This window comes from Alligator mississippiensis, chromosome 1 (genome assembly GCF_030867095.1).
Source record: "Alligator mississippiensis isolate rAllMis1 chromosome 1, rAllMis1, whole genome shotgun sequence".
NCBI classification, from domain to species: Eukaryota; Metazoa; Chordata; order Crocodylia; family Alligatoridae; genus Alligator; species Alligator mississippiensis.
This window is the reverse complement of record NC_081824.1, coordinates 268,067,368-268,083,195: the sequence shown is the minus strand read 5'-3', so window position 1 is coordinate 268,083,195 and position 15,828 is coordinate 268,067,368. Positions and strand designations below refer to the sequence as shown.

The window sequence follows — 15,828 nt, the reverse complement described above, 5'->3', positions numbered from 1 at the left end:
ATTCTTCTGTTGCAAATTGCTCTGAAAGACCACAACAGCCAGAATGTTTTGACACTCTAGATTCCTATTTGAAATCCCTGGGTTTGTCTTGTGACTCAAGTGTAAATGTTTGCACACCTAGCTACACAGAGCAGCACACAGCACCCTTAAACAGATCTCATGTCACCTCAGGGTGCCACAAGACCTTGATTAGCACTGCTTTAACCTCCCCCACTCTCAGCTGCCTGTCGTTGTACAGCTGCACCCTGTAAGCCATTAGTGACTTAGGTATCAAGAGCCTAAACCACAGCACATAGAGCTCTATCATAGCTACCTCCCAGCTGCTTCAGGAGATGCTGACCAAAGGAAAGCATCTTAAAAGGAGCTACATGAAAAGAGGTTTCGATATGTATTAAGTTCTTTTCCCATAAGGAGCCAGACACAAAAGCACGATCCTATTAAAATAGGAAGTAAGGCCTGAAAGTGAAGCTGAATAAGCCAAATTCACTGTCCAAGTAAGGTCAAAACCAAAAAAGGTGACTAGGCATGATTAGACATGTCAAATGGAAATATTTAAGAATCATAAGGAGTTTTTTTTACGGTCTATTTTTTTTATCTTGGCTATGTCCCTTTAAATAGAAGGGTGGCACAGAGAGAAGAAACAACAGTACAGTACTTGATAGCACAGTAATAAGCACCTAAAAATACAACTGCTTGAGAGACAGTGAGGAAGCCAGAAGAGAGGTTCTCTTTGCCATTCGATTATTTGTATTCCTTGTCCCAAATGCTGCTGGAATGGCAGGTAGTTTAATGACTGACTATGGTATTTGAGCATTTTGAAACAAATCATTTCTTCTTTGAACGAACAGCATGGTAATAGCTGTAAAGAACAAGGCAAATGCAGTGAGAACTATTTCACACTTTTAGCATCCCACATGGAAAATTGGCCAGTTTAAAACTACACACCACCAGGATGCACAAAAGAAAAGCATGTGCGGGAGAGAGAGGGGCTGAGGCAATGTGATTAAAGAGTAGTTACTGTTTTAATGCCTAAAGATTAGTAAATGAAAGCACATCTGACACAACTCATTAGCTAAAACTAGCTATCCCTCTTCCTCCCAGCTCTCTGGTCTCCAGAGCTCTCAGATGACCATGTTGCTGTCAGAAAACATTAGGATGGCTTGAAAACCTCTCCACAGAACCCAGGTAACATTCTGTCATGCTGAAAAGCAACCCAGAGGAAGCACAAACAAAAGAGAAGGACAAGAACGATGCAATTTTCACTTCTGAGTCTCTGCCTTTTTGCACCCAGACTTCTGCTATTCTACTGTCATGTGCCAGCACAGAACCCATTACAATATTTAGGAGCTTCTTTCCCTCTACTCCCTTGGGCTTCTGGGTTATATAACAGCAAATCTCGTGGCTACCTCTTCACTTCATCTCCGCAAAGAAAGCTGTTAAATGCCCATACAGTCACAGAATACAGGACTTCGTCCCTCCTTCCCCAAACCCAATGTACCTTTTCCAATCCCTTCCTCTTACCACTGCAGACAAAGCATGGAGAATATCCAGTTTTCAGCAGTGATTTTTAATATCCTTTGCATATTAGTGGGTTAAATACCCTGGAAAAGCGCAGGCTCAGGGGTGATCTGGTGGCCGTCTATAAGTTTGTTAGGGTTGTTCACCAGGATCTGGGGGAACGTCTGTTCACCAGAGCGCCCCAAGGGATGACAAGATCGAATGGTCACAAACTCCGCTGCGACCGATTCAGGCTGGACATAAGGAAGAACTTCTGTACTGTCTGAGCCCCCAAGGTCTGGAATAGACTGCCGCCGGAGGTGGTTCAAGCACCCACTATGAACGCCTTCAAGACACTTTTGGATGCTTATCTTGCTGGGATCCTATGATCCCTGCTGACTTCCTGCCGCTGGGGCAGGGGACTGGACTCAATGATCCTCCGGGGTCCCTTCCAGCCCTAATGTCTATGAAATCTATGAAATACCCAGCTAAGTGACAAAACAGCAAATGTCACACACAAAGGCCTGTCATCTCTTATTGCATAAATCAGATGCAACTTTGAATAGATTCATAGATGTTAGAGTCAGAAGGGACCTCAAAAGATGATGATCCGACCCCCTGCATAGGCAGGAAAGAGTGCTGGGTTCAGATGACCCCAGCCAGATGCCCATCTAACCTCCTCTTGAAGACCCCCAGGGTAGGGGAGAGCACCACCTCCCTTGGGAGCGCATTCCAGATTTTGGCCACTCTAACATGAAGAAGTTCCTCCTAATGTCCAGTCTAAATCTGCTCTCTGCTAGCTTGTGGTCATTATTTCTTGTGACCCCCAGGGGCGCCTTGGTGAGCAGAGCCTCACCAATTCCCTTCTGCGCCCCCATGATGAATTTATAGGCAGCCACAAGGTCGTCTCTCAACCTTCTCTTGCGGAGGCTGAAGAGGTCCAGGTGCCCCAGTCTCTCCTCATAGGGCTTGGCCTGCAAGCCCTTAACCATACGAGTGGCCCTTCTCTGGACCCTCTCCAGGTTATCCACATCCCTCTTGAAGTGTAGCGCCCAAAATTGCACGCGGTACTCCAACTGCGGTCTGACCAGCGCCCGATAGAGGGGAAGTATCACCTCCTTGGTTCTGTTCGTCATGCACCTGCTGATGCATGATAAAGTGCAGTTAGCTTTTCTGATGACTTCATCACACTGACGACTCATGTTCATCTTGGAGTCCACTAGGACTCCAAGATCCCTTTCCACTTCCGTGCCTCCAAGCAGGTCATTTCCTAGGCTGTAGGTGTGCTGGACATTTTTCCTCCCTAGGTGCAGCACTTTGCATTTCTCCTTGTTGAATTGCATTCTGTTGTTTTCCGCCCACATGTCCAACCTGTCCAGGTCTGCTTGTAGTTGTTCCCTGCCCTCCGGTGTGTCCACTTCTCCCCACTGTTTTGTATCATCCACAAACCTGGACAGTGTACACTTCACTCCCTCGTCCAAGTCACTGATGAAGACATTGAAGAGTATCGGTCCAAGGACCGAGCCCTGCAGGACCCCACTGCCCACGTCCTTCCAGGTCGAAACCGACCCATCCACCACGACTCTCTGGGTGCGACCCTCTAGCCAATTCGCCACCCACCGGACTGTGTAGTCATCCAAGTCACAGCCTCTTAACTTGTTCACCAGCATGGGGTGGGATACCGTATCGAAGGCCTTCCTGAAGTCTAAGTAGACAATGTCAACCCCTACTTCTGCGTCCAGGTGTTTTGTAACGTGGTCATAAAAAGAGACTAGATTAGTCAGGCATGATCTACCTGCTACGAACCCGTGCTGGTTTTCCCTCAGCATAATTTTTCCTGCTGGGCTGTCACATATATGAGCCTTAATAATCTTTTCAAAGACTTTGCCAAGGATGGATGTGAGACTGACTGGCCTATAGTTGCCTGGATCCTCCTTCCTCCCCTTCTTGAAAATAGGGACCACATTGGCACTTTGCCAGTCCTCCAGGACCTGGCCTGTGCACCACGAGTGTTCAAATATTCTTGCCAGTGGGTGTGCAATGACATCAGCCTTCAGGACCCTCGAATGAAGCTCATCCGGGCCTGCTGACTTAAATGCGTCCAGTTCTTCCAAGTGACTCTGCAGTATCTCAGGGTCAATGCATGGTAGTCTGGTGCCCTGCTGCTGCCTCTCTACAATCCCAGTGAGAGACTTGTCTTGCCCCTCGTTTAGGAACACTGAGGCAAAGAACTCATTGAGGAGTTCAGCCTTATCCCCCCTGTCTGTCACCAATTACTTTTGCCCATTCAGTAGCAGTCCTATTCTGCCCTGGGCCTTTCTTTTACTTCCTATATACCTGAAAAACAATTTTTTGTTATCCTTAACTTGGGATGCCATCCTCAGCTCCATGGAATAGTGGGATGAGGAATCACATAAATAAGGCTAAAAGGAATTTCAGGTGGGGAGCTAGCCCATCAGGATGGGATCAATGTAGTCGAAACTACACCAGATAAAGTACTTTTTGTCCTATCCTCTGTGAGCACAGAGAACAATTGATCACCACTGTCTTTATAACAACCTGTGTATTTTTATTCTCTACAGTACCATATTTACTAGAATCCAAGACGAGGTTTTCCCCTTCTCCACAGTGAACATGAGAGAAAAAAGCCCCCCCTCCCATCTTGGATTTGAGTACAAGGTGAAGATAGGGGCAAATGGCTGCTGTGGCTCCAACTCCTGCCCTAATCCAAGGGCAGGGACAGGGTCAGGGTCAGATTTAGAGCTGCAGCAGCTGCCTGGCCCCTTTCTGCCTGCTTCCCCACTCCCCCTCACAGCCTTTGCACCCCTGGCACTTGCCCCTGCTGCCTCTGTCCACCCCTGCCGCTTACTGTTAGCTGCGGCTCCTCCCCCATTCCAGTCTGAGGGATGGAGCACATGGTAGCCCCAAGCAATTCCTCAAGTCTAAGGAGGGGTGCCTTGAGTCTTGAAAGGTTGAAAACCACTGGAGCTGAAGAATCACTTCCTATGACTCATGTACGGCACTCCTGTTAATACATCCCAATATACTATTAGGGTTTTGTTCTTTTTTTCTCTGCAACAATAGCACAATGTTGACTCATATGTAGCTTGTGATCTAATATAACCCCCACGTCCTTTTCTGAAGTACTGCAGCTGAGTCAGCCACTCCCCATTTTGTATTTGTGCATTTGATTGCTCTTTCCTAAATGCAATGTTTTGTATTTGTCTTTATTGAATTTCATCCATTCTTGAGTAATCTTGGATGAATCCCATGATGCCTTGATGATCTGAAGACATACAAGTAATCTTTAACCTATTCTTTCTCTATTTTAGGCCAAGTATCTACTCCCTAGCTTGGCTGCTAAGTGTGCTGATCATTGAAGAGTTGACCTTTTTCTTGTGAAGGCTGAAATAGAAAGGCATTAAAAACACTTTTGCCTTCTCTGCATTATTCATTATTAGCATCACTTCCTTATTCAGTAAGGAACCTACATTTTCCTTGCTCTCTTTCTTAATTTCACATGTGATCCCTTGTCAGTTACACCCCAGCATACAAGATAAAGAAAAGGTAACTGAAATCCACCATATGCTATATGGATTACAAGTAACCTTTGGGCTCATAGCTTGATACCAGCAGAACCTTCACAGGCCAGTGGTGAGAGCCTCCAAATTATACTTTTCTTTCTTACTGGCTGCTACAACAAAAGGCTCTAGAGTTTGGAGACCACAGGGGGTGCTCAGCTGTTACTGCTTTTCCAGCAGCATGGGCAACCAATCACCCTCGCTCCTCTTACTGTTTACTTGTGATCATAAAACAGCAATAAGCTGATTTAAAGCAGTTGCAGAATAATCGTGTTTGATTTTGTGGGTTTGTTTTTTTTTAATCATAACATTCAATTCTAGAGGAGACCGCATTCCTTCAAAAATAAAGGACTGAGGTGAAAGAGGCAGTCTGTCATCGGAGAACACACTCTATCAGTCCCCTTCCTCTGGGCATCAGAGTCCAGAGATGAAGTTTTCCCAATGGAAATCTTGGATTGAAGCCAAGAGAGACTGTTCTCACCAGCTCTAAAACAAATTGTGAAAAATGGCTCAGCACATCCATCAGGCCATGCAACTGAACAGATGGAGAGCGATTCAAATTATTAACTTGAGCTCAGCTCACTGATGCTCCAAATTATGTTTCTTTTTCGTTTTTATGAAAGAAAGTGATTTAAGGGGAGGAAAGGAAAAATTAGTATATCTGAAGCTCACAGAGACAGGACAGACCATCGCGAAGGTTCTTATGCTGTTTATCATGCCAACATCTTTGTTCCAGTGGTGGGGTGGCATGTTACACTGCCTCATGAGCAGAGATCCTGGTTTTCCCCAATTAAAAAAAAAGAATTGCAAATTCTCTGATAAACAAAACAAAACAAAACAAAACACAAAAAAATTAACAAAACAAAACAAAAACAAAACACACACGTTCTCTGATAACCCCCCCCCCCCCCAATCCATGATTAAAATGAAAGGCCACTATATATATATATATATATATATATATATATATAGGTATCAGTTGAACATAATGTTTTCTCAATATATTTACAAATTTAAAGCAGTTTGGAAGCCTACCAGTGCCTTAATCATAGAATCATAGAAAATGAAGGTTAGAAGGGACCTCAGGAAGTCCTCTAGCCCAACCCCTTACTCAAGACAGGACCAGCCCCAACTAGATCATCCCTGCCAAGGCTTGGTCTCGCCTGGTCTTGAAAACCTCCAAGGATGGAGATTCCACTACGTCTCTGGGTAACCTGTTCAGTGCTTCACCACCCTCCTGGTGAGAAAATTCTTCCTAATAGCTAACCTAAACTTCCCTTGCTGCAACTTGAGACCATTACTCCTTGTTCTGACATCTGCCACTGCTAAGAACAGTCTAGCTCCATCCTCTTTCAAGCCCCGCTCCCCTTCAGGTAGTTGAAAGCTGCTATTAAATCCCCTCAGTCTTCTCTTCTCCAAACTAAATAAGCACAGTTCCCTCAGCCTCTCCTCATAAGTCATGTGCCCCAGCCCCTCAATCATTTCTGTTGCCCTTTGCTGAACTCTCTCCAATTTGTCCACATCCTTTCTGTAGTGGGTGGCCCAAAACTGAACAGTACTCCAGACGTGTTCTCACCAGTGCTGAATAGAGGGGAAGAATCACCTCCCTGGACCTGCTGGTAACACACCTACCAATGCAGCCCAGTATGCCATTAGCCTTCTTTGCAACAAGGGTACAGTGTGGGCTCTTATTCAACTTACTGTCCACTGTAACCCCCCAGGTCCTTTTCTGCAGAGCTGCTGCCCAGCCAGTCAGCCTCCAGCCCACACTGGTGCATGGGATTGCTCTGTCCGAAGTGCAGGACTTTGTACTTATCCCTGTTGAACCTCATGAGATTTCTTTTGGCCCAATCCTCCAATTTGTCTAGGTCACTCTGGATCCTAACCCTACCCTCCAATGTATCTACTACTCCCCCAAGCTTGGTGTCATCTGAAAACTTGCTGAGGGTGCACTCTTTGCCATCTTCCAGGTTGTTGATGAAGATATTGAACAAAACTGGCCCCAGGACCAACCCCTGGGGCACTCCATTTGATACTGGCTGCCAATTAGACATTGAACCATTGATTACTACCCTCCGAGCCTGATGTTCCAGCCAGTTTTCTATCCACTTCACGGTCCATTCATCCAGCCCGCATTTCCTTAGCTTGCATGTGAGAATGTTGTGGGAGACTGTAAACGCCTTGCTAAAATCTAGGTATATTATGTCCGCTGGTCTTCCCACATCCACAGAGCCAGTCATCTTAACGTAAAAAGCAATCAGGTTGGTCAGGCATGACTTGCTCCTGGTGAATCCATGCGGACTGTTCCTAATCAGCTTCTTCTCCAAGTGCTTTGAAATGGATTCCCTGAGGATCTGCTCCAAGATTTTTCCAGGGACCAGGTGAAGCTGACTGGTCTGTAGTTCCCTGGAACCTCCTTTTTCCCTTTCTTAAATATGGGCACTATGGTTTCCCTTTTCCAATCATCCAAGACCTCTCCTGATAGCCACGAGTTTTGAAAGATTAGGGCAAATGGCTCTTCAATATTATATTCTGTCACTATAATGAAATAAATCTTAAATACCTATAAATTTTGGTATTTGATTTGGGGGTTTTATCATGGAAAATCAGAGCCCCCCCCTGCCCCCTTAGCTCACAGAACGCAGGTCCAGGCGCCTCACACCCAAGCCACAGCCTCCCAGCCCTGCTAGTGCCCCTCATTCCCGCCCTCACAACCCCCCAGCCCTGCTGGTGTCTCTCACTCCACCCCACAGCCCCCTGGCCCTGCTGGTGCCCCTCACTTCCTCCTCCCCCCCACAGTCCCCCCAGCCCTGTTTGTGCCCCTTGCTCCCCACCGTCAGCCCTCTGCTCCCCAGCCCTGCTGGAGGGGGCCCCAAGCTGCCAAAGCTATGGGGCCAGAGACCAAGATCCACATCCTCCTGTCCCCCGCCCCCCCTTCACAGCAGTGGCCAAGCCCCAGCTGCCACCCTCAGGAGGTGGTGGCTGCTGCAGCAGAGCGGAGCCTGGGTCACCCCTGTCCTGCTGCCTGCCCACTGCAGGCCCAGAGGGGGCTGGCTCCCTCCCACTGCACACACTCCCAGGGAGGCAGGTGGGATCCAGGCCCCCCAGTTCTGTGCAGGGGGCTGCCCAATGTGGCTTGAGCTCCCTGTCCTGCTGCCCTCCCCCAAGGTCTACGCAGCCCAGTGGGTGCAACCTGGTGCCGCAGCGCAGAGTGGGGCCGTGCAGAAAGCTCCTTGCCACTGCAAGCTCCACACTGTCCAGGCAAGGCATCCCCTGCCTGTGCGGCAGCAGCAGGGACAGTGGTGCGGAGTTGTGCCCCTTCCTGCTGCCGCATGCGCAGGGGATGCCTTGCCAAGGCAGTGCAGAGCTCAGAGTCAATGAGCTTCCCTATGTGGCCCCACTCTACCTTGCAGCGCCAGGTTGCACTCGCTGGGCTGCAGAGGACACCAGGGAAGAGCAACAGGGTGGGGAGCCCAACCCTGCAACAGGCAACCTGTGCCCACCCCAACCCCTGCCCTGTGCACAGATCTGGGGGGGGGCAAGTGCCCCTCATGTCCCCCTGGAAGTGCGTGCAGCAGCAGGGACCACACGCAGTTGTGTCCTGCTCCCCACCAGGGCCCTCCAGCCACACATTCTAGCCCTAGGCCCCAAGCCCCACTAGGCAGCAGCCCCAGCCCTGCTGAACTCACTCCCTCTCTCCCTATGGGGGCCTCAGTTCCCTCACCCCTAGACAGCAGGGGACAGTAGGGGATGACCCATATACTTGCACATGGCACCCCCCTGCTTGACTGCCCTCCTCCCGCTCTACCCCAGCCCCTTCTAGGCTGGAACTCTGCCACCCTGCACAGAGCTCTTTGCAAATGTGAAAATCTGCAGGTTTCTCCCTTAAAATGAGAAACCCACGTTTTCCTTGGGTAAAGGGGGAAATCTGCATTTTTCTCCATTTTCCCATGGGAAACAGAAAAAAAAACAGATCCCTGCTCATGAGATACAGATATGTCCTTTTCTGTGGAGCTGGAGGGACTTGCAAACATAATGGGAGCTATTCCCCTTGTAGCGAGGAATTTCTTTGAGAAAGGAGAACAAAGTTCTATGATTTCATGCCCTAAGAATTGCAGCATCAAAAGTCTGCAGGGGGAGAAAAAAATAGTATGCAATCATACAATTAAAAACTGTATCAGAACGCATGCACACAGCAGACTTAATTAAGACAGTATAAGCAATCTTCATTCTAGCATTTCCCGACTTTTGAGTGTTTGACTTTGCAACCTTGAGAACGTCTTTTCGCTGCAGTTTTTTGCTTGTTTGCATTAAAATACACTTCCTAGGGCTTTTAAAAGCAAGTACATTTTATCACCTGGAACCAAATTGATCCTCATAAGGTTCCCCAGCAGGGTTGAGACCTTTAGATCTCTGCCACTTAAACTAGAGAAGTATCTAGTAGCAGAAGAAGCCCATCTTCCCCATGGAGCAGTCTCCCTGTGTTTCCAATACATACTGACAACACAGGAATCCCAAGCTCCATTCCAGGTTCGGAATAAAAGTACTGCCTTGTGGTTAAAAACACTTCTTGCTCTACATTGGCATCTACTCCCCCTGTGACAGTGGCAACCTTCCTTCCCTAGCCCATTCTTCCCCTCCCCATCCCTTCTTCCATTCCAGCTGTCCCATACCCTAGCCCATTCCACACTTTTCCCCCTTTCCTCTACCCTGTTCCTCACCCATGCATATTCCAGCCTGCTTCCACCTCTTCATCCACACTGCCTATGTAACCTTAGTACCCAGATCCATAGCAACCCCCAAGTGCCATGAGGAGCAACAGCAGGAAATTTCCTGCTCAGCCCTGTACTAGACTGTGTCACTGGTTTGCACACTAATAGAGGAGGCTCAATATAGACAAAAAGGACAGAAATTCTCTGCCAGCCCTCAATAAGCCCCCTATTTAGTATATACAAACTGTGATATTCCAAGTCTTATCATTCAGGCAAAGTTGGATGGCTTGTAGAGACATCAAGAAATACATCCCCACTTCTCCTTCCCCTCCAGCCAAATTTCAAGTCCCTGCTCTAAAACATAGGGTGCCAGAGCCTTTCAGTTTTATTCTTTTAACTGGAGCAAACCAATATTTCCCCTATGCCTAGTTCTCAGAAACTGCTGGGTCCCCTCTCCCTCCCCCAAAACTACCTTAAAAATGCAGCCTGAGGCAAAGACGGAAGATTCTGTCTATGGAAGATTTTAGCTCAAATGGTTAAAGTTTGACTGGATCTAAGCAATAGAAAACGGGGTCTTAAAATATAAACTGTTTGGCAACTTTAAGTACAGGCTGTGCAGACATTACTACCTATATTGACACTTCAGGGAAAATGCAAGCAGGTAATATTACCTTATTATTATAAGGTAATAACTGTGTACGTCTGAAACAAAATGAGTTTGGAGATGAGGTATCATTTTCATGGGAAGAGTTACCTTTCTAAATGTATTTTTTTATTTTAAGAATAAGTAGTAAATACGATGAGATGACACTTCAAGCACTTTCATTCCTCTCAAATTAAGGGGGGAGCTCATAGAAGCAGTTTCTGTTTTGTTCTGGAAACTATATGGGACAGTTAGGACTGGCACTTGGCTGGTATTCCATTGGCACAGCTGGCTTTTAATTGCAAATCTAATATAATTTACTGACAATACGAGGATGGGTATAGAAGAGGTAGCAAGAGCCAAGAACTACTCTAATATTAATAACAAATAATAGGTTTGTGCATCTGGTCTTTCAAAAGGTGATGGATCCAACAGCAGTGAAAAAGTGTCCCACCACTCCCTCAAATGTATGAAGGCCCATCTTCACAGAAACATCCAGATTTTAAACACATTTGCATGGTTGCCCCATCTCTTAGCATCTCCTTTCAGAAAAAAAGGGCCAACAGAGAAGTGAAAGAAGAGCAGACATACAGGGAGCATAGTCCTGGGACTCAGACAAAGGACACATGGCAGATGGGAGTAAGGAATAGCAGAATCACAATTCCAACCTCTCTGCTCTAAACCAGGCCTACAGGTGTCCAAGCCTTCCTCATAGGTCAGGAGAGTTACAGCTCCTGTGCAAGGGGACTGTGTCAAGACAAAAGTAGTATCTAGGCTGCAAAGTCATTTATAAATCACTTGCGCTCTGATGTGCAAAGCCCTCCTAGATCCATTTCAGATGTGGTTTTGGGTGCGGAAGCAGCTCTCAGAAAAGGCTGAGTACTCATCCTCTGAAACTAAATCCCTGCAGAGTTAGCCACTACGGTGTGAATTTCATCTACACATTGTAAGGGTGACTGCCACATGTGTAGACATAACCCAGCTAACTTTAAACTACTAGCTCAGGTAACAATAAGAGCCTGGAGTTCAGTGCCAGCTACTGAAGCTGGGTAACTGCTTGGGATGTTAACCTGGAGCTACTGCTCTTTCTCCAGCCTAGCTCATTTAAAGCTAGCTCAAGTATGTCCTTAGGAGCTGTAGTGACACGTTTGACTTTAGCGTAGGCCTAACCTAACCCCTAACCTAAATGAAAATCCCCTTTCTTGGGCAATAAAAATGAGTCAATGTTACAATGCCTTCAGAAGTGTAGCTACCAACCCCAAATATCTAGCAGAAACTGTAATGTGAGCACACAGCTCTAAATGCACAAAGTAAGCAGACTGGCAAGTTGTTTACCACCTGATTTTTGCTTTTTTATTCCCCCTTTCTCCCCAACCTTGCCCTTCAAGTTGCAGGTGTCCCTTTAGAGGCTGTATAGTCACAGGCTGCACTGTTCCACTGTTCAATCTGGTCTGCAGACTAGACTTTGACTACTGTGTAGTCTAAGCTAGGATCAGAAATAATTCCTGCTCATAAACAGCTTTATAAGTTTTAACGTCAAAACATGCATTTCTAGGGTCTGCAGGATTGTCACTGGACAGAGGTTATTGCCCCTATACAAAGAGCACTCAATTCCGTGTGTGCCTGCCATTGTTCAGACAGAGAAAGAGGAAAATGATATACGTTCGATTTGGCTACTATAGATTAGCATCTGCAGTAGACCACAGGACCTGGCAGGAAGTCTCCAGTAATGAAGACAATTCAGACAAGTGCTAAAGAGCAGTTAAACTAAAATGTCTATTTCCTATTCTGAAAGATGCTCTGGGCAAACATAATCCACAGCAGGTGCCAGCACCAAGTGCATAACATACTTAGTCTCCCGCTCCTCTCCTGAAGGACTGAAACTCACTCTGGGGCTATCACAAAGGCAAGAGTGACAGAGCAGCAAAGAACTGCCACACACACCCCCATTTTACAGACAGTGCTCTGCTCCTCTCCACACACCTCTCAATACGCACATACACGCTCGCTCTCTATCTCAACAGGCTTCCTCCATCACCAACTATTTCTCCAGCTGTGGACAGTGATGAAAATGGTGGGCCCAGTTCCCTGATGTCCCCTGCCCTCCACAAGAATAGCTGGGGGAGGGGAGGCAGGGGTGGATCTGTTTTGAGATCCTGTCTCAGAAGGCATTGTACCCATGGACAGTCAAAGCATGTCATCATGCCTGTCTCTTCATCTCCCACTCTGACATGACTTGGAGGCAGCAACTAGAGGCAACACCACCAGAGCAAGGCTGCTCAGCCTAGCACACCCTGTACAAGCTGCTCATCACCAAGAGAACTGGCAACCTCTGATGGCAGCTGCTTCATGGGGTCCTGGCCATGAGCACCCTTATCTGCTACTTAGACCCACCAGAGTTAGCAAAATCTCTTCCACATCCTCCTGGACTGCCCCCAGCTGCAGATGCTCTTTGCTGCCCTCAGCACTCACTTTGGCATACTGGAGTTGGACTGCCTCAAGACTGATGTTCTCTATACTGTACCAAGCAACCAAAGCGAGTGCGATCTGCCTGGCCAGTTTCCTGCTGAGCCAGGTCAAGATGATGACTCTAGAAAGCTGCAGAAACTAGGCCTCAGGGGCTGGTTCTGATGGTGCCTTCTAACTCCTCCACATCCTGGACTAGATGTGTGTAACATTTGTTTTGACACTTCATCTTTCAACAAAATGTGGACCAGTGTGTGTCATGCTGGGCCGTGAAGAGGGCCCTTTGCAAGGTGAAAATGGACAACTGGTCCTATGCAGGATGTAACCCCATAGGGAGGTTTCAATTTCTGACAATACAGTGCTTTGTCACTGACAAGTGTTTCATACTCAGGCCCTGGGACGGCTGCACACATTTGCACTTTCATCATTTATTTTAAATATTTTTATAATATATTTTTTAAGTCTCTCTCTCTCTGTCTTCCATAACCATTTAACTCAAACAGTATGAAACTCGGCATACATTAACTGGAATGATGAAAGACTCAGTTGAAGTAGCGAGGTTTAGACCAGTGATTCTCAAGATCCTTTTAGGAGTGCCTTGCGATGGCATGCAAGCCAGCCCATGGGCTGCATCTTTGACACCTCTGTCTTATGCTATGTCTCAAAGTAGGCTATGGTAAAACTACATAGACTTCTTTGATTGTGCCCTGATTTGCTTTCTACAGAGTTAAGAGTATTGACTTGAAAAGCAGGAACATGGACAGAAAGGAAGTTAAGAGAGACTTGAGGTCAGGAACAGGAAGCACCTGATCATATTTTGGGATCTGTTTGCCAAGTCCACAATTTTTTATGTAACTCCTTCCTAGTGCCTCCCTAAACAGAGACATTCTCTTCCAAGTCAGTGGCACATTGGAATAAAGGGGATAACGAAAATATTGGTTTGTCTTGCTGCCAAAGGCCTTGCTTTGGGTTTTTGCACAGCAATGCAGTGTAAACACTGCATTCACCCTGACGATAAGGGATGTAGCTAGGGCTTGCTGGAGCAGAGTTATCCACCACAAGTTAACTGTTTCTTAATAACTCCTTCTGCTCACACCCATTCCAAAACAGAAGCATCTTGCTTATAGTTAAGATGAACAGAAACAAGGCATTATTTTTTTCCAAAACACCTCTCAGTATACGGAATACTCAGGAAGAGCTACAGTCCAAATTCATGCCTTACCTTTTATTGTGTTAACTTTTGGGGCAGAGACTGCCTCCTGAAGCAGCTCTTAGTCCTGTTTACATGACAGAGGGAAACATTAAATGAGAGCCCCCAAAACGTATTTGACATTTAGACCACCTTTACCAAGTCCAGAATAAACTGGTGGTCTTGCTCCACTGCATATGATGCCATTAGTAATAGCCATTTTACTGCCTTCTTTGCCAAGGATTGATGCTACGTGAGAACCCTACTACAACTGCAAGACAACACTGAAATGGAGACAAGCTTCTGTGGTAAACTCTGCACCTGCAATTCTGATAAGTTTCCAATTGCAATTCAAAAATAAAAATTAGGTCTGAGTGTAATTTGAGAATAAATGAAACACAGCAGGAACGGTTTTAATACACTGCAACCTGCTGCCAGATTAAAAAACAATGCCATCTAAATGAACACACAGTGCAAAAACAAAGCATCACAATAATGATGATGGATTCTGAGCAGATACTTGATTGCGCTGTGCTTAGTGCACTCGTGTTCCCTCTAATGCCAAGGGAATTTTCTGGATTGAAAAGACAGATTGAACCACCTGCATGACAATTCTCGTCTCCCTCAACCTCTCTACCCTGGTGTTTTGTCAATGCCTTTCTCTACTTTGCCACTGATACCTGAACTCCCTAACCCATTCCTCTGATCTGGCCACTCCCCAAGGTGTGGAATATGCTTCCTGAACGCTTCCTGGAAGACATTGAATTTCTCATTCAAAATTCCCCTTGTACAGAAGCCTATTAATGGCAGTGAAGAAGAAGGGAAGCTATGGATGGTTTACATAATAAGCTGGCATGCAACTATGAAAGCGTGGCCAATCAAAACGGGAACAATCTATGAAGCTCTTTGTTCTTCCAGTGCGATTGCTCTCACTTCAGTCATCTCTGCTCGCTGCTCATTTTTCTCATCATTCATTTTCACTGCAGATGGCTACAATTCCTTTGCAAAAATGCTCCCATTTTTTGATCAATATATACGAAAGAAGTGATGTTTTTCTGAATTGCTCTGACTTGCTCTGGCCTGTGAGGAGCTTCCCAAATTCCAACTGTGGCAAAGGTCTTCTCCCTCCCTTATAAATTAAGCATCCATTTTGACACATCTCATCTCCTTGTCAGGATCAAAGTGATTTGTCATCTTTTGTTTGTTCCATCATTGTTTTTTCCACAATGCGAGAGTACTGCTCTGTAGTTGCACAGTGCTGCAAGTATCTTCTCCTGTCGTCACTATATTTTTGAGCAAATCGTTCATTATGTGGACTTCACATTCTTCTAATCCATTTGCTTGTAGGTGTCCAAGTTCAGACATGTTCTAATTAATACATTTTTGTAAAATCCTTCAAATTGTCTACTCTTGAACTAGAATCCACTGTCTGCTATTACAATGCCTGGACTTCCATAATGTACAAATATGGATTGAACTTATTCGATAACACTTCTCCAGTCACTGCTGTCATTTTAACCTATTAAGCCCTAAACATTCTGAGGCAAAAGACCACAGATGCAGTTAGAGAAAGTGCTGATGGCTCGATTCAATAAAAGGAGGAACATAATTTCTGCTGGGCTTTCTCTATAAGGGTCTCTGCTCAGAACTCTGGAACCCTCTTTCCCCCCAGGGGCCTAAAACAGCCCAACCTTAACAGTTTTCAGGACACTAACTGGACCTGTTTTGTTTCATGTGACC

General features: G+C 46.2%; 1 protein-coding gene across 2 annotated transcripts in view; it reads right to left on the bottom strand.

Annotated features, from left to right (window-relative positions):
* The window catches only part of IGSF3 (immunoglobulin superfamily member 3), a 154,985-nt gene that overhangs the window by 105,775 nt on the left and 33,382 nt on the right, over positions 1-15,828 (bottom strand). The gene's annotated exons all lie outside the window — the stretch shown is intronic.